The 23,021-nt window shown below is 48.3% G+C and overlaps 1 non-coding gene across 1 annotated transcript; it reads left to right on the forward strand.

Moving 5' to 3' along the window:
• Positions 1-1,050: 1,050 nt before the first annotated feature.
• LOC113461841 lies at positions 1,051-1,157 on the forward strand. The gene has a single exon (XR_003384115.2). It is a non-coding gene; the product is annotated as a small nucleolar RNA R71 (small nucleolar RNA).
• The last annotated feature ends 21,864 nt before the right edge of the window (positions 1,158-23,021 follow it).

Genomic DNA, 23,021 nt, shown 5'->3' on the forward strand with positions numbered 1-23,021 from the left:
TCTTAGACATGATCTTCTTTAAAAATTTTGTATATGCAGGAATTTGTGCTAAGGCGTCTGCAAAAGGAATATTAATGTGAAGCTGCCGAAACACTTTCAAAAATTTCTCAAACTGTTTATCAATTTTATTTCAACTTAAGCCTTTGAGGAAAAGGAATAGGAGGAACATAAGGTTCGACTGGTGGTAGTGGGGATGGTGTCTTGGCTAGGTCCTCAACTTTTTCACTGACCTTCTTGCTCACCTCTTCATAGTCTACTTCATCACCAACTATAGTCTCACCACTTACCTGACCAAGTTGCTTACCACTTCTCAAGGTGACTGCCTTGCAATGCTCCTTCGGATTGACCTCTGTCTTACTAGGCAAATTACCCTATCCACGAGAATTGATGGAATTGGCTAACTGTCCCAATTGCATCTCCACATTTCTATTGGAACTCGCCAACTGGTCAACCTTTGCTTCCAATCTCTCAAATCTCTCTGAACTGGCATTGGCTAACTTCTCAATAGCTATCTCCCAAGACTGCTTATTTTTTGGTTGGGATGGTCTTGGTTGGAAACCAGGAGGATGGAGAGGTCTAGAACTGCTACCTTGGTTACCTTGATCTTTCCATGAAAAGTTGGGATGATTCCTCCAGCCTTGGTTGTATGTATTGGAATAAGGGTTATTCTGCTGCTGCTGCCTGTTATAATTAGACACAAATTGAACCTGCATACAATCATAACTCATGTGAGCTCCTCCACAGCAATCACAACTCAATACAGGACTAGAAATGGAATTCACATTACCCAGCTTACCGAACATTTTTACTAGAGAATCAACCTTGGCATTCAACATGTTTATGCCATCTACATCATACATACCTGGAACTTTCTTAGGCATACCTCTTTCATTAGACCACTGATAATTGTTAGAGGTCATTTCTTCTAACAACTTATATGCCTCTTCTGTTGACTTACTCATTAAAGTACCTCCTACAGCTGCATCTATGGTAATTCTGACTGAATGTGTTAATCCATTATAGAAAGTCTGTACAATCAGCCAGTCAGGAAGACCATGATGTGGACACTTCCTCTGCAAATCCTTAAACCTCTCCCAGGCTTCATACAAAGATTCACCATCAAACTGAGCAAAACTGGTAATATCATTTCTAAGTTTGGCGGTCTTACCTGGGAAAAAATACTTTCTCAGAAAAGTTTGTGACAAGGCATTCCAGGTGGTGAAAGAGTTAGGCGCTTTGGAATTTAACCAGGCCTTGGCTTTATCCTTTAGAGAAAATGAAAAAAGTCGGAGTCGAATAGCATCATCACTAACTCCATTCATCTTGATTGTATCACAAATCTCCAAGAAATTGGCAAGGTGTGCATGTGGATCCTCAACAGGTCCTCCACCAAACTGCTCCTGCTGCACCATCTGGATGAGACCAAGCTTAATCTCAAAATTATTAGCATTAATTGTAGGTCTCACAATACTGGATTGAGCACCATTGACATTCGGCACGGCATAGTCACTCAACAACCTTTTATTCTGGTTATTTTGGTTATCTGCCATTGCTACTACTTGTTTTTGCTTTAGCTCTAATCTTTATTGTTTCCTTAATGCTTGTAGGGTTCTCTCAATTTCTGGATCAAAAGGCTCAATTAGCTCACAGTTTCATGGCATACACAAAATACAGAAACGTAAATTAACAAAAAGAATAAAACAGTCTAAATTAATGCAGAAAATTATTTGTATTGATATTAAAAACAATCCTCCCCGGCAACGGCGCCAAAAACTTAATAGTCCCTATCCTATACCACAAGTGCATGGATCATGACAAGTAGAATAGGACAAAAAGAGTATCGTTACCACAAGGAGGCGATTCAAGTACCAATTTATAAATTTTCTATATTATTTAGACGACCCCAAATTGATGTGACTAATTGTAATTTCTTGATCTGAAAAATCAAATATGAAGGGTTCCTAGGGCTTGGATTTCATCAATTGAATTCCTTCAATGAATTTAAATCTGATTGTTAATATTCTGCTAATTACAATGACTGAATCCCTTTTTTTTATGTGATATCCTCTTTCAAGGCATAACACCTATACCTATATTAATCCTATGTCTACTTTCGTGATCATAGAAATTAATATAAATTCATTATGGTCTGTGAAATTCTTGATTGTAGGTCACAAGGGTGTGCATTTATTTCTAAACTACACCACCAATGTTTGATAAATTTACCAACTAATATTGAACTTCAACTTTCGTTACTTTATTCAACATCTTAAGCATGTAATTCATGGCCAGTAAATTGTAAGAATGAAAATCGAAATCATCAAATTGCAATTAACAAAAGATATTCAATACAACCAGACTCAATTCATATCAAAAATTCAATGACTACGTCCTAGCCCTAGGATAAGAAAACTAGCAAATCATAACTAATAAATCAATCCAATTATTTCTCAAACATAATTCGCATTCAACATTCTTAATAACAATTTAGCAAATAAAAAAAATAAAAATATATATATAAGAGAAAGGAAAAGAATTCTGTATTTGCAAAAATCCTCCGTTCTGTTCTTTCTCCTACAATTCCAGCTTTTTCTTCCTCTTGGAATTTCTAGCTTTTCCTCCTCTCGAAATTTCAGATTTTCTGCGTTTTTTTTTTATCTGCTTGTCCTCCTCTTCGTATATGCTGGCCCCCCTCCTCTTCTCGGAATTTCCTTTTTTTTGAATTTGAAAGCAGATTTCCTCCCTATCTGCTAGCTGAAATCCGGAATTCTAGGCTGATTTTTAGACTCGACTCCCAGCTGGATTGAGAGCACCAAAACGATATACTTTGGATTTGGACCTTTCACAAAAGTTTTAGATCTAATTCTCAGCTTTCCAACGCACCTAGGTTTGCATTATTCTGACTTATATAACTCCAGATACAAGCTGAAAACCGAAATAGGGTTTGGGCCGTAGTAAAATTCTGGACAGATTCGGACTTCTCCGTTTCGGCTAAGTTTTGGACTTCAAAACGGCAGAACTTGATTTTGTGATCTTCATAAAAGTTTTAGGTCTATGTCTTATCTTTCTAGCAAGCTAAACAACATATATAACGGAGGTCTGTAGCTCCAGTTAGAACCTAAAAACCGAACAGTATTCTGTGTTGACTAGACCAACCCAATTTCAACCGAATTCAATAATTAAACACCTGCAAAATACCAAGAATTTTCAAGAATTAAATAAATATAAAAGACACCTAAATTCTAGACAAATGAGCTAAGAACATACAAAACACTCTAAAACAAAATAATTAAGACTAAGAAAATGTGTGAAATAAATTCTCACATCAATAACTCAAAGAAGCAACATGAGATGATGCAAATCAGTTTCAAATGTCAACATAATAAACAAGATGATTGTTACTACTTACCAGCATAAGCTAATCATGGGTATTAATATCAATAACAGTTTCGTAATCTTCAACCTTGTATTTTGTATGAGGAGGTGGAACATCTACAAATGAAAAAAAATACGAAATTAAAAATCTCAAAGTTTTTAAGCACTAGTACAACTGGTACATCATAAAATTTATGAATGTTGTAGAAATTGAACCTGCAAGATGAGGCAAGTTATCTCGAAGCCAATCTTGTGCGCATATCAATACCTAAATCGTATTCGGAGATAGACTGCTATGAAAATCATCCAAAACCCTGCCAGCAGTGCTGAAGGCAGACTCAGATGCAACGATAGAAACGGGAATTGCCAAGATATTACGTACTATCCTAGACAATATTGGATATTTTGATTCATGAATTTCCAATACTGTAGAATGTCAAAATTTTGATCTTCTAATGGATGAACCTGCTCCAAAAAATTAAATGGCAAGTCATTTTTATTAGAATTGTTGACTAATATTTTTAATGTAAGCATCCAAATTAGAGATCGTAAAATACCTTCTCTTCCAAATAGATCTCTAATTCTGACTTGGATGGTTGGGTAACTTGTACTCCATGGATGAATTCTTTATAGCCATGCATAAAATGATTCTCATCTCTTCTACCTTGGGATGTGGACACCCTCTCATCCACTTGAACAAGAGAGACATTTGTGCCATATAAAATTGCATAATTATCATAAAAAGTTTGAAGAATATCGTGCACTTTGTTGATCTCAAATGAAGCACGATCACCATTACCATGGATTGTCTGAAAGCAATAAATAATAAGATTCATCTTATATCTTGGATCAAGAACAACCCCTACAGCAAGAATGTGAGAGCATTCCTTCCAATACTTGTCAAATTTTTTTCTTGCATCTTTAAAGCCATCATCATCATAACTGCATTTGAACTCCTAGAGCTTTCAATCAAGAGCATATTGATTCTCCAAATTTCATAGAAATACAAAGTTGCAGTTGGATTTTTTATTTGTGAAAAAACTTCAGTTATAAGATGAAAAACCTTTAAGAAGTTACAAATAATGATGCCTTAAGACCAATCTTCCTCAGTTGGTGCATTTTCAAAATTAGGATTCCGGGCCACAAGTCGCATAAATACATCCTTGAATTCTATAACATCATTTAACATGAGATACGTAGAATTCCAACGAGTAAGTACATCTATGCATATCCTTTTCTTACCATTCATCTTCAACTATTTCACAATTCCCATAAACAATTCCAACCTTCCTTGAGATGATTTTATATATTTAACAGCCTCGTGGATCCTATGAATAGCACCCTCCACTACCTTCAACCCATCCTTCACAATCATATTAAGAATATGTGCACAGCAACGCACATGAAAAAATTTACCATCCAAAAGTAAATCTTTTCTAAATTATTTTTGAAGTTCTGTTGCTACAACTGTATTTGCTGACAAATTATCAAGAGTGATTGAACCCAACCTTTTCTCAATATTCCAAGATAAAATATAGTTAGCTATAGCATCACTAATGACTAAGCCCGTATGTGGTGAAGGAACCAACTTAAAATTGATAATATGCTTTTTTAGTTTCCAATCATTAGTGATGTAATGTGCAGTGAAACACATATATCCCAATGTTTGATTTGATGTCCACATGTCCGATGTTAAGCTGATTCTTCCATAGTTCGTCTTGAACAAATCTTCAAGTCTTCGTTTTTTTCTTTTCACAAGTTTTAAAGCAATCAAAAAACAATGTTGTCCTTGAAACATTATGAAATTCTGGTCTAAGGTTCCTAATAAACATCTAAAAGTCTGGATGTTCAACTATTGTAAATGGCATCTCTTGTAGAATTACCATCCTTGCAAGGTCCTCACGACTTCTTTCCTGGTCAAATGAATAGGGAACTGATTCGTTCAACGGAACACCATCTTTTGAAGTCACAGTGCCTATTAATATTTTTTGTTTCTTATCATGATATTTTTTTGCCTTACAAATATTTGTATGCTTGTGAAGATGACTGATAAGTACTAAATAATGCATAAATAAACCTCTTTCTCATAGCACTTATCATCATTTTAATGCACATATTTTATATTTAAATATGAGAAAATATGTTCCCTTTCATCATTGCATTTTAATAAAGTGTTAAAAGTAATTCAAGTTTGATTCTTTTTATTATTATTATTATTATTATTATTGATCGAGTCTAATGTATGCAGGTCAAGTCAAATTCATTTTGGATGATCCCTAAACCCAAGTCGTATGCACCCCGCAAATCAGATCCTCTCAGATTCTGATTCCGGCCATTCATCCCAACTCCCCTATATCTTTCTTAACATTCGGTTCAACATGGTTGTCCCGAATTCATGCATTTTCTCCCCCTGCTCCACGTTGAATCCCACGTCCACGAATAAACTCCTCTGCTTCACACCCCCAGCCGTTCAACCCGCCTTCCGGATTTTCTCAACGCCTCAACCTCCTAAACCAATCCAGCTGTCCGCCCTCCCTCTTGTTCACACATCATCTCTCAACATCCACGGTCTCCCCCTGCTTCGGAATAGAGCCCGGATTTTCCCAGCAAATCCAAGCATCCGCAGGCCAACCCGCCCGCGGTTCATTTCCACCTCTCCGTGATCCCCTTCTTTCGAATTTCCCCCATTCGCGATAGCCTTCAACCACCCATGGATAAGTCCCGGCTGTTTGCATGTGATTCTCCACGTCTGTTCTTCAAGCGTAATCCATCTTTGCTCTACGTCCTAGTTGTTTCTTCCGTTCTTAGCAGCTCAACCTTCCATGATCAAATCTCCAAACGTCCTTCCCACGATGCATGCCGAGTGATCACTTCTTCCATGCGTCTTCGCATCTATTCTTCAGCGTGATTCTTCCGTATCCCGTGGCCAGCCAAATCCCAGCACCTCATCCACAGACGTAATCCATCCTTATCCAACAACCGCTTATGATCTCCCATGTCCAACGAACAGAACCAAGTCCCAAGCTTCCTCTCATTTGCGTCCCGTTATGGATTTCCTCCCAACCATCTCTCAGCCATCCGAGATCCTCTCCACATCCGCCTCCATGTTGAAGCACTATTAGTTCTTCCCACGGATTCCTCCCAGCAAATCTAAGCTTCCGCATGCACCCAAGATTTCACAGAAACAGAACAAAGCCGCTTCCACCCGTGAAGGATTGCTCCCAGCTCATCTTCTCTTCTCCCGGATTCCTCATAGCCTCCTTCATCCATGGGATAAGCTCCAATCCAGCTGCAGTCGCATCCATTCTGGGATACGATCGAGTTCAGCCATCCACATATGAAGTCTCGCTTCCAAGCTCCTTCCACGTTAATCCTTATCCCCTGCTTCAGCGGAACAGAGTCCGAGTCTTCATCGATCGAGCCATCCTGCGTCGTACACGTCCTACGCAACATCCCATGCACACGTTCCCTCCTTCCACCGAATCCCAGCAGCCTGGATTTGAAGATATCCTCTGGTTAAAGTCTTGAATGAAATCGTGAAGGAGAATGGGCTATAAAAAGGCCATCAGCCTTTGACTTAGGGGGGCATCGAATGAAGTGAGTAGCCAGAGCTCCCTCTGTTATCACGCCATCTTCTTCTTCTCCTCTCTCACGCCACCTCCTCCCTCGAAAGAAGTCAGTCATGCTGTCTTCATCCTCTTGCGCTGCTTCCGTCCACCACTGCATGGAAGCCTAAGCTCTTCACTAGGGCAGGATGACGCCCTAACAAAGGCGATAATGGTTCTTGTATTTTTGTTATTTTGTTCTTGGAATTGTATGAACTTAGTTGATCTTATTGAATATCCTTTTACCTCATACTCAGGTTATGTGATTTTAAGTATGATGTTTATACCATTGTTCTTCATGATCACTAAGTAAAGATAAAATAGTTCATACTTAAGGAAGATGCGGTGTGCTGCCACTTTAGATTAGGGTAGACATCATATGCCAACTGAAGATGAATTATTTCTAAATTACTTTTGTGAACTTTTAATTGAATGCTTATAAGGCTTGTAGCCAGTTTGCATGTTAATCCAAGAACGAATTAAAATACAATTAATCTTTGTTCCTATATTAGTGGTGAATTCCTTGCTCTAGGTTCTTTTATTCATATCATTTTGCATCTCTTATTAAGTTGCTTAGTTCAATAGTCTTCACAAACTCTCTTTTTTTAAAAAATATTTCTACGAAAATAATCGTACCCCAATCCCTGTGCATCAATACCCGTAATCACTATCTTACAAGATACGTGCTATTGCGTGGTCTTTAAAATTGACCATCAATGACTTGTCCCATTTTTTGGATTAGCTGAAAAAATAAAATGACAATAATTGCATCTAGCCTTGTCTTTTTGGTTTTGTACCTCACAATAGTGATTCCATATCTCCGATCTCTTTTTTTTGTTTGTTTTAGAGCTATCTGTATTAGAAGGCTCTACAGCTTGAGAACTACTACAACAAAGTACACTTGAAACTTCAGCCATATTTTCATTGCTATCCATCGTAGACATTAATCTATTTTGCATAGAATTTAATAAAAACGTATGAGCATAAAATGCAACTTTATAGATGCATATAATCTAAGATTTATAATGTCTATCATATTACTGCATGCATAAAAAAGTCATGACCAGTTTATCTACAAAATTTAAGCTATGAACAACATTTCAGCATTCTTGAAAGCTGAAGTAAATAACATGTCATGTACTTAAGTGTTCAAAATTACTGACACTACAGACTTCATATAACTAAAGCGTACTTCATATAACTAAAGCATCTTTTAAAATAGTTATAAAATGGAGGTAAATATGATTACTAAAGCACTAAGAAACTTAAAATATAGTGCACCTAAAAATGAAGACCAGGTGAGAACCAAAATGATACTCGGCAAGCCCATGTAGTAACAATCACTCTGATTCTTTCAATTAATTCAGTAAATCATTATCTTCCCTCAAAGATACTCGTACTGTTTCGTTGAGATAATCCCATATTCAGCACTGTTGCACTAGTTCAATCCAAACCTCAAGTTCGGCCTCGTTGCCTTATTACAAGACAAGCCCCCCTCCCGGAACCTCCTCCAGGCCTATGCTAAAAAAAACTACAGAGGAGGGACATACCTTGGGACGCTGAAGAATGGGGAGAGGGAGATCCGCGGAATGGAGAAATGGAAGTCGGGAGATCTAGGGCACCGCTGCATCGAGCACAGAAGCGGTCTTCTCTTCTCCACCGCCGCAGCTCAAGATCTACTTACCCATTATCATAATAGAACAAGAATAGCATTAGCAAAATATTCTAGGAACGATCTGCAAGATATCAGGATGAAAAATATAGAGAGTAAAGAGGCCCGGACAAAGGAGACCAGCACCTGGTACAGCAAGGTCCTTGGGACATCGAAGAATGGAGAGAGGCCGAGAGAGAGATCCACGGAATGGGGAGCCAGAAGTTGGGCACGACCGCACGGCAACGGTCTACTCTTCTCCGCCGTTGCAGCTCAAGATCTAGGGCATAGGGCACCTAGGCACGACCGCACGGGATCGAAAAAGAGAGGAAGGCGCTCAAGATCTAGGGCACCTGGGCTGCTGGGCATGGCCGCACGGGATCGAAAAAGATAGGAAGGCTAGAAGACGCTCAAGATCTAGGGCATGGCCACACGGGATCGAAAAAGAGAGGAAGGCCGAAGGCCATGAAGGTAGGAATAGAGCTTTATATAGCAACGGGTCGGGTCGGATCCCAGGTCAAGATTGGGTGGACCCGATCCGACCTGAAAAATAGATCGGGTCTAAATTTAGGACCCGACCCGACCCTGCGGGTCCTAAAATTCGGGTCGGGTTGGATCTAAAGCGGGTCGGGTCAGGTCCCGGGTCGATCTGATCCATTTGCAGCCCTAGATATAACAAAACCTGAGAATGCCTAGATATGCATTACCAAACCAAACAGCCACTGAGACAATATTTCTCCCATAACTTAGGCCCTGTTTGGGGGAGCTGTTAGTAGTAGAGCTTTTGGAAGTAGAGTTGTTGGAAGTAGAGCTATCTGAAGCAGAGCATTTATAAAAAGTTATTTACTGTTTGGTAACTACATTTTTAAAGTGTTGTGACACTTTAACATATATTTGGTAAACAAACTCAGAAAGTACTTTTGTGTGACAAAATGACCATAAAGGATATTATTAGTATTATACAATAGAGCATAATAAAATATAATACGTATTGATACATAAATATATGATATAATATAATATTAATATAATGTAATATAATATTATTAAAATATAGTACTATAACATTATATATCATAGAATAATAATTTAATATAATATTAAATTATTTAATATAACATATCAATGTATTATGATATAATGTAATATCATATTATATTTATAGTATAATACAATAATAAATATATAAAATATTATAATTACTAGTATAAATTAATTTTTCATCCTTCTAATGATCATTTATCTCTCTAATAAATTTTCTAGCTAGGTGATAAAATTGCTTAAATAATTACTAATATTTTTATTATTTTTTATTTAGATCAGATTATTTGCCACTCACTCATTATTCTTCTTTTTATTTATTTTATTTAGTCATTTATTTATTTATTTATTATTTTATTTCATTGAAATATAGAAGGGTCGCTGGTCATGGGTGGTGGCCGGCATGGTGGTTGTCACCGTGGGCAGCCACGAGCTCCCAAAACAAAAAAAAAGAAAAAAAAAAAAGAAGAGGAAGAAGGAACGGAGGCGGCGGCATTGAGAGTAGCCTGTTTGAGGGAGCTTTTGGAGGGCCAAAAAGCACTTTCTGGCCCTCCAAAAATACTTTTAGATAAAAAATGATGTTTGGTAAAATTTTCGGAAAGCTGTTTCAGCTTTTGCGGGAAGCTGAAAACAGCTTTTGTGGAGAAGTCCAATTTGGAGCTTTCCGAAAATGTTATTTTCAACTTTATCATGAAGCTATTTTTTGGACCAAAATACCTCCATTTAAATCACACTTTTTTCCCTCAAAATCCTTATCCCGCCTCTTTCTTTCTCCCTTTCCCTCTCAATCTTCTTCTTCCTTTCTCTCTATTAGTTGGAGAGATAAATGGTCATTAGAATGATGAAAAATTAATTTACACTAATAATTATAATATTTTATATATTTATTATTGTATTATACTATAAATATAATATTATATTATATCATAATACATTGATATATTATGTTAAATAATTTAATATTATATTAAATTATTATTCTATAATACATAATATTATAGTACTATATTATAATAATATTATATTACATTACATTAAATTATACTATATCATATATTTATGTATTAATACATATTATATTTTATTATGCTCTATTATATAATACCGGTAATGTCCTTTATGGTCATTTTGTCACACAAAAGTACTTTCTCAGTTTGTTTACCAAACACATGTTAAAATGTCACAGCATTTTAGAAATGTAGTTACCAAACAGCAAACAACTTTTTATAAACGGTCTGCTTCAAATAGCTCTACTTCCAACAGCTCTACTTCCAAAATCTCTACTACTAACAGCTCCTCCAAACAGGGCCGAAGAAGAAGATAGAGAGGGAGAGGGAGAGGATGGGTGAGAGAGGAAGAGGTGGGATGAGGGTTTTGGGGAAAAAAGTGAGATTTAAATGAGGATATTTTGGTCCAAAAAATAGTTTTCCAATAAAGCTGAAAACAGCATTTTCGGAAAGCTCGAAATTGGAGCTTCTCCCCAAAAACTGTCTTCCGCTTTCCGCAAAAGCTGAAACAACTTTTTAAAAATTTTAGTAAATACCATTTTTTATCTAAAAGTACTTTTGGAGGGCTCCAAAAGCTCGGCCTTAGTATTTTAGGCATACTTGAAGTTGCCAAACGGTTAGTTTGGCCTTAACAGCTAGTACGGAGTCCGCACAACGATTTATATGCGCATCCTAGCGCCCCTATAAATAGAGGCCGATCCCGGCCGTTTCACCCTCTTCGCCTGTCTTCTCCCTCATCCTCCATGGCCTCGTCCTTCTCCTCCTCCTCCTCCTCCTCCTCGGCCGAATACCCGAGCTCTCGACGACGAATTGAAGAAGATAAAAGGAGGAAGACGAGCAGCTGCAGCGACGTCCAGAAAGGCAAGAAAGCGCAACGAACAATTACTTCGACTCTCAGGTATGTCTTCGCCTCTCCTTCTTCTTCCTTCCTCACCCTATCTTTTTCGCCCCCATTCTATAAATCCTAGGTTGTTTTGATTTTTTTGTGTCACTTGCGTCTGGATATTGTGGGTTTAATCGATCTTGATTCGCTTTTGCTGAATATTACCAAGACGCATTCTTTACCCTGTGGCGAGAATTTTTTTTCCCCTGCTGCTTAGTTGAATTTCTCGAGTTCTTTAACGGTCGTGGACGGATGATATAAGATCCGGAATCAGGGAATTTTCTACGGCTCATTCCTACCTTCTTCTTGATCGTCTAGGGTATAGGGTTTTCTTGATTGGCTTATATTATTTTAGATAATAATGCTGGCTTATATGGTGGTAACGATCAAGAATCAGGAGCCAAGAGTGTAAACCCTCAAAAGCATGAATAAATACCAAGAATATTTCAAACTAAATAAAGAATAAAACTTGGTTATTATCATGTTCAAGCTATTGGTATCTTGATTGTAGCTTTATCACCCGATAAGAAATAGGCGCCGCCATTACATTAAATTTTTTCCTTTTGCTCTTTCAGCCTTTCACCTCTCTTTTGTAAAGAGGACCTTTTATACGAAATAGCTCTGGGAAAAAAATATTTATCAGCAGTATGTTTCCCATTAGATATGCCATCTTCATTTGTCAAAATCGTTAACTCTATTTTTTATTTCCAAATTTTTGTTCTCTTTAATTTGTAAATAAGTCAGGTTTATTTGTCGTTTCTTTTGATTCATTACAATGCAATATAAAAGATCTTATATAATTTTCTGATTTTGATATATATCCATCAGCTGATTCGGAATTTGGGCTTTGCCCTATGACCATGGAGGGGGAGTTGTACTTAGTTGAGACTCTATAGTACAATTTACAATGACTTGATATTGTTACTTCTTTTTTATTAGGCAAGTACTTTGGTTCTGGATTGGATACTTTGTTTAACCATGATAAAAAAATAGAAGCCAATCTTCTATAAATTGGATGTTTCTAGATGTTCCTTCTTTAATATTCATTCTCTAGGAACGGATAAGATAAGCTCCTCTTTCCATTAGTGTTACGGGGGAACTTAGCCACCATGCCCCACGTGACCGGCACGCGCGCCCAGGAAGACTACGGCTGCCCCTTGATCCAGCAATCCGACCTCGGGTCGGATATCTTCGGCTCCGCAGCCCGACCCCGAGTCGGCTGCCCCTTGGTCCAGCAATCCGACCTCGGGCCGGATATCTTCGGCTCCGCAGCTCGACCCCGGGTCGGCTGCCCCTTGATCCAGCAATCCGACCTCGGGTCGGATATCTTCGGCTCCGCAGCCCGACCCCGGGTCGGCTGCCCCTTGATCCAGCAATCCGACCTCGGGTCGGATATCTTCGGCTCCGCAGCCCGACCCCGGGTCGGCTGCCCCTTGATCCAGCAATCCGACCTCGGGTCGGATATCTTCGGCTCCGCAGCCCGACCCCGAGTCGGGTGCCCCTTGATCCAGCAATCCGACCCCAAGTCGGCAATCTCTTGACAACAACAGACTGTTCCCCTGAGGCACGCCGCGGCCCCCTACTCCACTACTCCCTGCAACGGCCGTATCCGGCGCTGCCCCACGATCCCCTGTAACAGCCGTACAAAGCGGAGCTCCACTACGCCCTGCCATGGCCGTACCCGGCGCTGCCCCACGACGCCCTGTAACGACCATGTCAGTGGCAACCCCATCGTGCCACACGATGACCAATCCCCAGAAAAATCCCCCAGCCTGATATATATGCGGCTGGGGGGGAAGGGGAGGGTAAGAAAGATTTTCCAGAGTATCATCTTACCTGCTACCTCTCTTCTCCTTCTCCTTCGATCTCCCCTGACTTGATCGTCGGAGGGCCCCCACTACCCTGGAGGTGGTGCGAGGCTTGCTTGCAGGTTTCCCGGCGGAGGGCGGAGCGCAACCAAAGCAATTCAAAGGGAACCCCGTTCACACCGCTGTGCCCAATCGTTCTTGGTTTGGACCCCCAGCAACAGTTGGCGCTAGAGGAAGGGCCCCGGATCTCAGAGCGATCGTAATGGCACGGCGAGGTGGTCGTGGAGCTTCCCAATGCTCCCGGTCGCGGGGCCTCTCGCGCCTCTGGCCGGGAGGCCGCTGCATCTCCAACACACTCTCAGCAACACTCCACCGCCCCACCGCCCATTCAGACGGTCGAAGCCGCCCAGTTCGACCAGCTAACCCAGCAGGTTCGCACCCTCGCGGAGGCGGTGCAGAATCTGCAGGGTGCGATGTCCCGGGCGCCGCAGCGGGTTCAGGAGCCGCCGCTGCCTGAGCGTTCGCCTGTCCTCCTCAACCCGCGCTCCTTCCTCTCCCATGGGAGGAGCGCCGGCGCGAGGAGGATTCTCGAGCACGCTCCATTCTGCCGGGACCTTCCCACCGGAGCTGCGCGGGGTACGAGAGGCGGGCCCGGGCGCGTTCCCAGACCCCCAGTCCTCGAGGAACCCGCGCTCCAGTCGGTCCCCCTCTCGCCGCTCCTTGTCTCCCACCCACCGGTCGCGCTCCCTGGACCGGCGGGTGGACGATCTCCACCGACAACTCCAGGTCCTGAAGGGCCATTCCAAAGATCCCTTCGCCGACTTAGAGATCTCCTCCCAGCCGGCGCTTGCCTCGAGGATCCTGCGGACCCCGAATCCGCCGGGGTTCAAAAATGCCGGCGATCGAGCCCTATGACGGGGCGGCGGACCCGCGGGATCACGTCGAGAGTTCAGGACCCTCATGCTCCTCCACGGAGCATCAGATCCCCTTCTCTGCAAGGCTTTTCCGGCAACCCTCCGTGGCCCGGCGAGGGCGTGGTTCGCCGGGCTGGAGGCTGACTCAATCCGGTCCTTCGACCAGTTCACCCGCCTCTTCATCACTCATTTCGCCGTCGGTAGCCGGCGGCGACTGGTCTCCGACTCCCTCTTTGATGTCCGGCAAAACGAGGGAGAAAGCCTGCGGGATTATCTTACCCGCTTCAACAGGGCTACGCTGGAGGTCCGGAACCTGAGTCAGGAGGTAGCTCTTTCAGCCCTGAAGCGTGGCTTCCGGAAGGGCAGACTCACCTTCTCCCTGGACAAACGCCTGCCGCGGAGCTTCCCAGAGCTGTTGTCCCGGGCGAACCAGTATGCGGACGCCGAGGAGGCGGCCGCCCACCGGAGCAAGGAGGCCGTCGAGATCCCTCCAAAGCTTGGGAAGAAAAGGCGGAAAGAGGCACGCCAGAGGAGGAGCCCGACGCCCCAGCGTCGGCGCAGAAGCCCGTCGCCGGCGAAGAACCACGGCGCCCCGCGCCCTCGTTCTCCGCCCCGACGTTTTAACCGGTACACCCCTCTCCTGACTCCCCGGGCCCAGATCCTTATGGAGATCAAGGGGCGGGAGGACCTCCCGGCCCCGAGACAGATGCGGAGGATACCTGGGAAGAGGCCCTCCCGGGCGTACTGTGAGTACCACCGAGACCACGGCCACGACACAGAGGACTGCTTCCAGCTTCGGGACGAGATCGAGGCTCTCATCCGTCGGGGGCGTCTCGGTCGATATGTGAGCGACCGACGTCCCCCCGCAGACCCGCGTCCGGCCGACCCGGCTCCTCCGGAGCCTCGGGAGCAGAATCGACCCGTTGCGGGCGTGATCCACACTATCACTGGGGGCTGCCCCCGGCCCGTGAGGAACGCAGGGGGCTCGACGGAAGCGTCAGGGGCGGCCGTCGCAAAGAGGCAGAGGGTCGGCAATGTAATCACCTTTTGTGATGAGGATGTAAAGGGGGTTCAGACCCCCCACGATGACGCCATGGTGATCTCCCTCACTATGGCAAACTATGATGTAAGGCGTGTTCTTGTGGATAGTGGAAGCTCAGCTGATATCTTGTTTACGAGGCCTTCCAAAAGATGGCTTGTCCAGACAATTGTTGCACAAAATATCCACCCCCCTCATAGGATTCACCGGTGACGCTGTCCCGGTGGAAGGTGTCGTTGAGCTGCCTGTGACTGCGGGCGTCGCACCCGCAGAAGCCACGGTGCGACTCGGGTTCTTGGTCGTCCGTGTTCCCTCAGCCTACAACGCTATCCTCGGACGACCCGGACTGAACGCCCTTCGCGCGGTGGTCTCTACGTACCACTTGCTCATGCGGTTCCCCACGGCGGTCGGGATCGGGGAGGTCCGAGGCGACCAACCGACCGCACGGCAATGTTTCCTAGCGACCCTCAAAGGGAAGAAGCCCGCAGAAGCCCTAAGCGTCAAGTCCCTTGATGCCAGAGACGAGGTGGCCTTGCGGCAGGGGGAGCCGGCCGAGGGTGTTGGTCGAAGTTCCCCTCGAGGAAGGCCGCCGGGACCGGGTGGTCCGGGTCGGCGCCAATCTCGACCCGGGGAGCTCGGGCCCGGTTGGTGGAATTCCTCCGAGCCAATGCCGATTGTATTTGCCTGGTCGGCGGCCGATGTACCTGGGATCGGCCCGGAGGTCATTTCTCACGCCCTCAACGTCGACCCGACCCACCGGCCAGTGAAGCAGAAGAAGAGACACTGTGCCCCGGATCGGATCCGGGTGGTCGACCAGGAGGTAGACAAACTCTTGGAGGAAGGATTCATAAGGGAGGTGAGTTACCTCGAGTGGCTGGCAAATGTTGTACTTGTCCGGAAGGCGAGCGGGAAGTGGAGGATGTGCGTCGACTATACCGACCTGAACAAGGCGGTGCCCTAAGGATAGCTTCCCGCTTCCGCGGATAGACCAACTGGTCGACGCGACTTCCGGATATCAGCTGCTGTCTTTCATGGACGCCTTCTCCGGTACAACCAGATAATGATGGCCCCACAGGACGAGGAGAAAACTGCCTTTATAACGGACCGGGGGCTGTACTGCCTACAAGATAATGCCCTTCGGTCTGAAGAATGCTGGCACCACTTACCAGCGCCTCGTCAACAAAATCTTCAAAGAGCAAATCGGCCGGAACATGGAGGTGTACGTGGACGATATGCTGGTGAAGAGCCGCCAGGCAGACCAGCACATCGCGGATCTGGAGGAGACTTTCACCAATCTTACGGAAGTTTCGCATGAAGCTGAACCCAGCGAAGTGCGCCTTTGGCGCTTCGGCCGGGAGGTTCCTTGGTTTCATTGTCAACCAGCGGGGTATCGAAGCCAACCCGGACAAATCAAGGCTATCCAAGGTATGTCCCCTCCGACCAAAGTAAGGAGGTTCAGGAGCTCGCTGGAAGGGTCGCCGCGCTCGGACGATTTGTGGCAAAATCGGCCGAACGCTGCCAACCATTCTTCAAGGTGTTAAAACGCCCGAAAGACTTCCTCTGGACGGCCGAATGTCAAGCAGCGTTCGACCAGCTCAAGGAATACCTGGCGTCTCCTCCCTGCTATCCAAGCCGCAGGAAGGGGAGATGCTCTACCTCTATCTGGCGGTCTCCCCAACCGCGGTCAGTGCGGTGCTGTTCGGGAAGAGGCAAAGCTCCAGAAGCCTGTGTACTACATCAGCCGGGTCTACGGGACGCCGAGACGCGGTATACGAAGGCTGAAAAGATCGCCTTCGCGCTGCTGACCGCGACCAGGAGGCTCCGCCCCTATTTCAGGCCCATTCTGTCACCCTCTTAACTGATCAACCGTTACGACAGATCCTCAGCAACCCCGAGAATGCGGGACGGCTGGTGAAGTGGGCAGTAGAACTCGGTGAGTTCGACATCCGCTACCAGCCTCGACCCGCCATCAAGGCCCAGGTGCTCGCGGACTTCCTCGCTGAGTGCACGGTGCAGGAGGCGGAACCTAGACCGCCGGAAACGCCCAGCCTCGACCTCCCGACCTGGACGCTTCACATCGATGGGTCGTCGAACCCCGAGGGTGGAGGGGCCGGGCTGGTCCTTACCAGTCCTGATGGAGTGATAGCCGAGTATGCCTTGAGGTTTGGATTTCCAGTTACCAACAACGAGGCGGAATACGAGGCCCTAGTCCGGGACTCAAACTCACCGGGGAGCTCGGCATCCGGCGTTTGAAGGTCTTCACCACTCCCAGCTGGTGGTCGGGCAGGTCCGTGGGGAGTTCGAGGCCCGGAGCCCGACCATGCAGAACTACGTCCGGAAGGTGCAGGCACTCATTCCCGACCTCGGCAGTGTCGACATCCAGCAGGTCCCCAGAAGCGAAAATGCCAGGGCCGACAGGTTGTCCCGCTTGGTGGGCGCAGAGGCGCACAACTGTCGAGGGCAATCTACCTGGAGACCCTGGATGCCCGAGCATCGGCGAGGCTGGAGCGGTGATGGCGATTGATCCGGAGCCGTCTTGGATGGACCCGCTCGTCGCCTACCTCGCCGAAGGGATCCTCCCTGAAGACGAAGATCAAGCTCGGCGACTTGTCAAGAAGTCCGCCCACTACGTACTCTATGAAGGGAGGCTGTATCGGACCTCGTTTACCGCCCCCCTCTTAAGGTGCCTCCGCCCTCGGAGGCGGCCTACGTCCTCGGCGAAGTCCACGAGGGCGTCTGCGGATCCACTCGGGGGCTAGGTCCTTGGCGCACAAGATCATGAGGCAAGGCTATTATTGGCCTACCTTGTTGGAGGACTCAAAGGATTATGTACGGAAATGCGACGCCTGCCAGCGCCACGCCAACGTCCAGAGAGTCCCTTCTGTCCCCTTGGCACCAATCACCGCACCCTGGCCCTTCGCACAGTGGGGAATGGATATCCTCGGACCATTCCCCGTCGCTTCAGCCCAGCGGAAATTCTTGATTGTTGCAATCGACTACTTCACCAAGTGGGTGGAGGCAGAGCCGCTGGCCACTATCACGGAGGCGCAAGTCCGGAAGTTCGTGAAGAAAAACATCATTGTCCGATTTGGGGTACCCCGGGTCCTCATCTCGGATAATGGTCGACAGTTCGACAACAAGCATTTCCGTGACTTCTGCGAGGAGTTCGGGATCGAGCATCGGTTCACATCTGTGTCGCATCCCCAAACCAACGGTGAGGCCGAGGTGACAAACCGGACAATCCTCCAAGGAATTAAGGCGGCGAATCGGTCGGACGGGGCAAGCTTGGTCGAAGAACTCGAGAACGTCCTTTGGGCGTATCGGACCACGCATCGGACCCCTACCGGGGAGACGCCTTTCAGCCTAACCTATGGCACGGAAGCGGTTGTCCCCGTGGAGCTCGGACTCCCCTCGCCCCGGGTGGCTGCGCACCGACCCGAGGCCAATTCGGAGCAACTCCGAGGAACCTGGACCTCTTGGAAGAAGCGAGGAAATGGCGCAGGTCGGATGGCGATGTATCCAGCGGAGGGTGGCCGATATTATAACTCCAAGGTCCGACCAAAACTTTTCAGAATCGGAGATCTGGTGCTAAGGCGAGCCAAAGCATCTCAACCCGCGGAAGGTGGGAAGCTGGCGCCAAATTGGAAGGCCCGTATAGGGTTCGCTGGGTAAACCGACCTGGCTCCTACCAGTTGGAGGCCCTAGATGTCGAGAAATTCCAAGGAGCTGGAATTCCGCTAACCTGCGGGTGTATTACCAGTAGAAAGACAAAGCCAGAAAGACAGTTCAAAAAATGTATAGTCCTTTTCATCTCAATAATTCCTGGTTACAATGGCGTGTTCGTGTGATTACAAAGAATTCCAGAGGGGAATTGGGGAGTAAAGAAAGTAAGGAAGAGGTGGGGACTCCGTAGCTGAAGATCCGGGATCCCGAACCCTCCATCCGAAGCAGCTGCAATCCCACCGGGACGTGGGTGCTTCCCCCCGGAGGCGCCATCGACGCCTCACGCAAAAGACGAAGAGCCGGCGCGGACGAAGAAAGTTCGCACTGCTTCTAGAGGAACGCCACATCCAAGGGATATTCCGGTCCTCCCAGGAGAAGGGGAGGAAAGGAATACAAGGGAGAAGAGCGCGAGGAGGCGCGATCCCGGATGAAGCGTCTAGCGCAGAGCTCAATCGGGAGGTGGGACTGAAAAGAGGGGGGATGTGATCCCGGATGAAACGCCTAGACGGAGTTCCACCGGAGAGAATCTCCCTGTTGATCCCAGATGAAACGACTAGTTGGCGGAAGTTGCGAGGGGCGCGCCTCCGTTCCTCCGGCGGGGTTTCCCAGCCACGCGCCGGAGAGGAGGTCCACGATCCATGGCAACCTGAACAGCTCCGGCTTGGCAGGCTCCACCGCACCTGCGCTTATATTTATAGCCAAACTGTGGCCCCCTGGTCGTTCCGATGCGGGTGGCTCCAATAAATGCGGGCACATCGAATCAGGAGCCGTTCCGGCTCTCGAGGTTTATCCCCCCACGATCTCCTAAGCGTCGTTCTCCTTAATTGGCATTCTTCGTGCAGGACACTCCGGGCGGCGTGTATCCCGCGGCCCACATATCTCCGCACGCGTCCAGGCCGCATCCGCCTCGAAGAACGCGCGTATCGCGGCCGCTTAACTGGCACTCCTCGCAAGCGGCAACTGGCCGGTCCGATTTCCCAGTAACGCCTCAATTAGCATTTAATGGCCTTCTGGTGTTCCCCAGGCGACGCTTCGAGAGGAGGAGAAACACGATCGCAGCTGGCCACGGAGAACCCCGTCGAGCGGCAAGTGATAGGGGCGCGACAACGACGAATTTCCGAGGCTTGGCCCTCGGATGCCAGCTAACCCGATATCATCCCGGGAGCAGACTAGCCTGAAGCCCCCCCGGTCGCCTGGCTGGCGCAGCTGGCCGACAACGAGGGAATCCCGAGGCTCGGCCCTCGGATGCCAGGCAACCCGATGATCATCCGGAGCAGACTAGCCTGAAGCCCCCGACCGGTCGCCTCGGCTTGCGCCAGCCTTGGCCGACCACGAGCGGAATTCCCGAGCTGGCCCTCGGATGCCAGCAACCCATGACATCCCGACAACCCAAGCCCCGACCCTCCTCGGCTTGCGCCAGCCTGCCGACCAACGAGCGGAATCCCGAGCTCGGTCCTCGGATGCCAGGCTAACCCCGATGACCATCCCGGGAGCAGACTAGCCTGAAGCCCCGACCGGTCGCCTCGGCTTGCGCCAGCCTTGGCCGACCAACGAGCGGAATTCCCCGAGGCTCGGCCCTCGGATGCCAGGCTAACCCGATGATCATCCCGGGAGCAGACTAGCCTGAAGCCCCGACCGGTCGCCTCGGCTTGCGCCAGCCTTGGCCGACCAACGAGCGGAATTCCCCGAGGCTCGGCCTCGGATGCCAGGCTAACCCGATGATCATCCCGGGAGCAGACTAGCCTGAAGCCCCGACCGGTCGCCTCGGCTTGCGCCAGCCTTGGCCGACCAACGAGCGGAATTCCCCGAGGCTCGTCCTCGGATGCCAGGCTAACCCGATGATCATCCGGGAGCAGACTAGCCTGAAGCCCCGACCGGTCGCCTCGGCTTGCGCCAGCCTTGGCCGACCAACGAGCGGAATTTCCTGAGGCCTAACCCTCGGATGCCTGCCTAGCGAAGAATTTCCTGAGGCCTAACCCTCGGATGCCTGGCCTAGCGCCGGAAGAATTTCCTGAGGCCTAACCCTCGGATGCCTGGCCTAGCGCCGGAAGAATTTCCTGAGGCCTAACCCTCGGATGCCTGGCCTAGCGCCGGAAGAATTTCCTGAGGCCTAACCCTCGGATGCCTGGCCTAGCGCCGGAAGAATTTCCTGAGGCCTAACCCTCGGATGCCTGGCCTAGCGCCGGAAGAATTTCCTGAGGCCTAACCCTCGGATGCCTGGCCTAGCCCGGAAGAACTTCAAGAGTCAGGAGTCGGCGAGACGCTACCAAGGTTAAAAAGAGGAAGGACGAAAGTGAAATGAGGAAACACTTTGTTTGCATTAACTTTCGTTGCATCAGGGCGAGACCCATACAAGTGGCAAAACGCCAACATACAAAGAAAAGAACAAAAAAAGTACAGAGGGTCAGCTTGGAGGAACCCTGGGTCGGGAACGGCGAGCGCGTCCGCAAAGGGTAGGGAGACGGTTGGAGAATCGGCAGGCAATGGCATCGGAGGGGAGTCGAGGAGGGAGACCCCACTCAGGTCAATTCCGGGGTATTTAGCGGACACCCTTGCCAGGCCTTCATCGAAGCCTAAGGCAAAGGAGTCGGACCCCGCGTCCGACATGTCACGGATGAACTCGGCGGACTGACGATAGGCCTGTACCGCCTGACGCCCGATTTCGCGCTCTTCTCGGCCAGCGCCGCCTCCGCTCGCTCCGTAATCTGAGCTTTCGCTTCCATGACCTTCGCCACAATCCGGTCGTCCGCTCGGAGGAGACCCTCAGCAGATCGGCCCGAGCCTCCATGCGCTTCGCCTCGGCAGCGACGCGAGCAGCCTCAGCCTCCTCCAGGCGCGAATGAAGCTCCTGGTTGCTCGCACGAGTCCCCTCCAAGGCCGACTCCAATTCGGCCAGCTTGGCTTCAAGAGATCGGGCGGTTGCGGGCGTTGTCGGCCGACTGCTGGGCCTTCTCCCACCTCTCCCGGAAGTCGCAGCCTTCCGGGACTGCTTTTCGGCCGCTCCTCCGCCTTCCTGATCTCGCTTTCGAGACCCGAGGCAACCTTGAGTTGCTCCTGAGCCTCCAACAGTTGCCTCTCGAGGGCGGCGAAGCCGAGTGCCCGCTCTTCGGCCACCTGGAGCCTCGTCTCGAGGTCCCTGGTCGTTCTCCCCGCCGCAGCCCGGCCTCCCTCCTCTACAGCTTTCAGTCGGCTCTCGGCCTCGCCAGAAGCCTCGCCTGTTCCTCGTGGCTCTCCTCCAGACGGATCATGTATGGGCGAGCTAAGAGGTAGGAAAAATGAGAGCGTCAGACGGGGATCAATAGAGCCTATAAATGACGAAAGCGACCAAAAGAACACTCACCGACATGAGACAGACGCAGCTGGCAGCTCCAACTTCAGGGATCCCATCTGCCGGACCTGCCTACGGTCCCTCTCCAGCAGCACCGTCTCGACGAGGTTTCGGGCGCCGGCGAAAGTGAAGGCCGACCCCGACTTCGCCCCGGAGCCGGACGGTGGTTCTGCAGCCTTACCCTTACCCATCTTGGGGAGAGTCATGCCGACCGTGCTCGGGGCGGGGGCCGCGCCAGAAATCGACAGGGTCCCGCTCGGCCGGGCCTCGGCGCGCCCCTTTCCCGTATCATCCGAAGCCGACCGAGTCGAAGGCCGGGCTGGGGACCGACCGCGTCCGACCCGGCCGTCTCGGGCGCGCCCGGATGACACTCCAGAAAAAGTAGTCTCATCACCGGAGGGCTGATACGGCGTCAACTGTCGGTCCGAGCCCGCGGCGTCCCCTGATCGGTGGGCCCGGACCCGTCTGTCGGCGTCGGAGTCGCCTGCTGGCGGGCTTCTTCGCCGGTGGGACCCCGCTCGGAGGAGTCCGTTTCTTCCTCCGGACCGCTTCCAGTAGGGACGCCCTACTAACAGCCATTGCCTTGTCCGACTGCATGACGTCGTCGATTTCTGCAAAAAGGACGAGATGGTTAGAAACCGAGAAAC

The sequence above is a fragment of the Phoenix dactylifera genome, unplaced genomic scaffold, assembly GCF_009389715.1.
Source record: "Phoenix dactylifera cultivar Barhee BC4 unplaced genomic scaffold, palm_55x_up_171113_PBpolish2nd_filt_p 002542F, whole genome shotgun sequence".
NCBI lineage: Eukaryota > Viridiplantae > Streptophyta > Magnoliopsida > Arecales > Arecaceae > Phoenix > Phoenix dactylifera.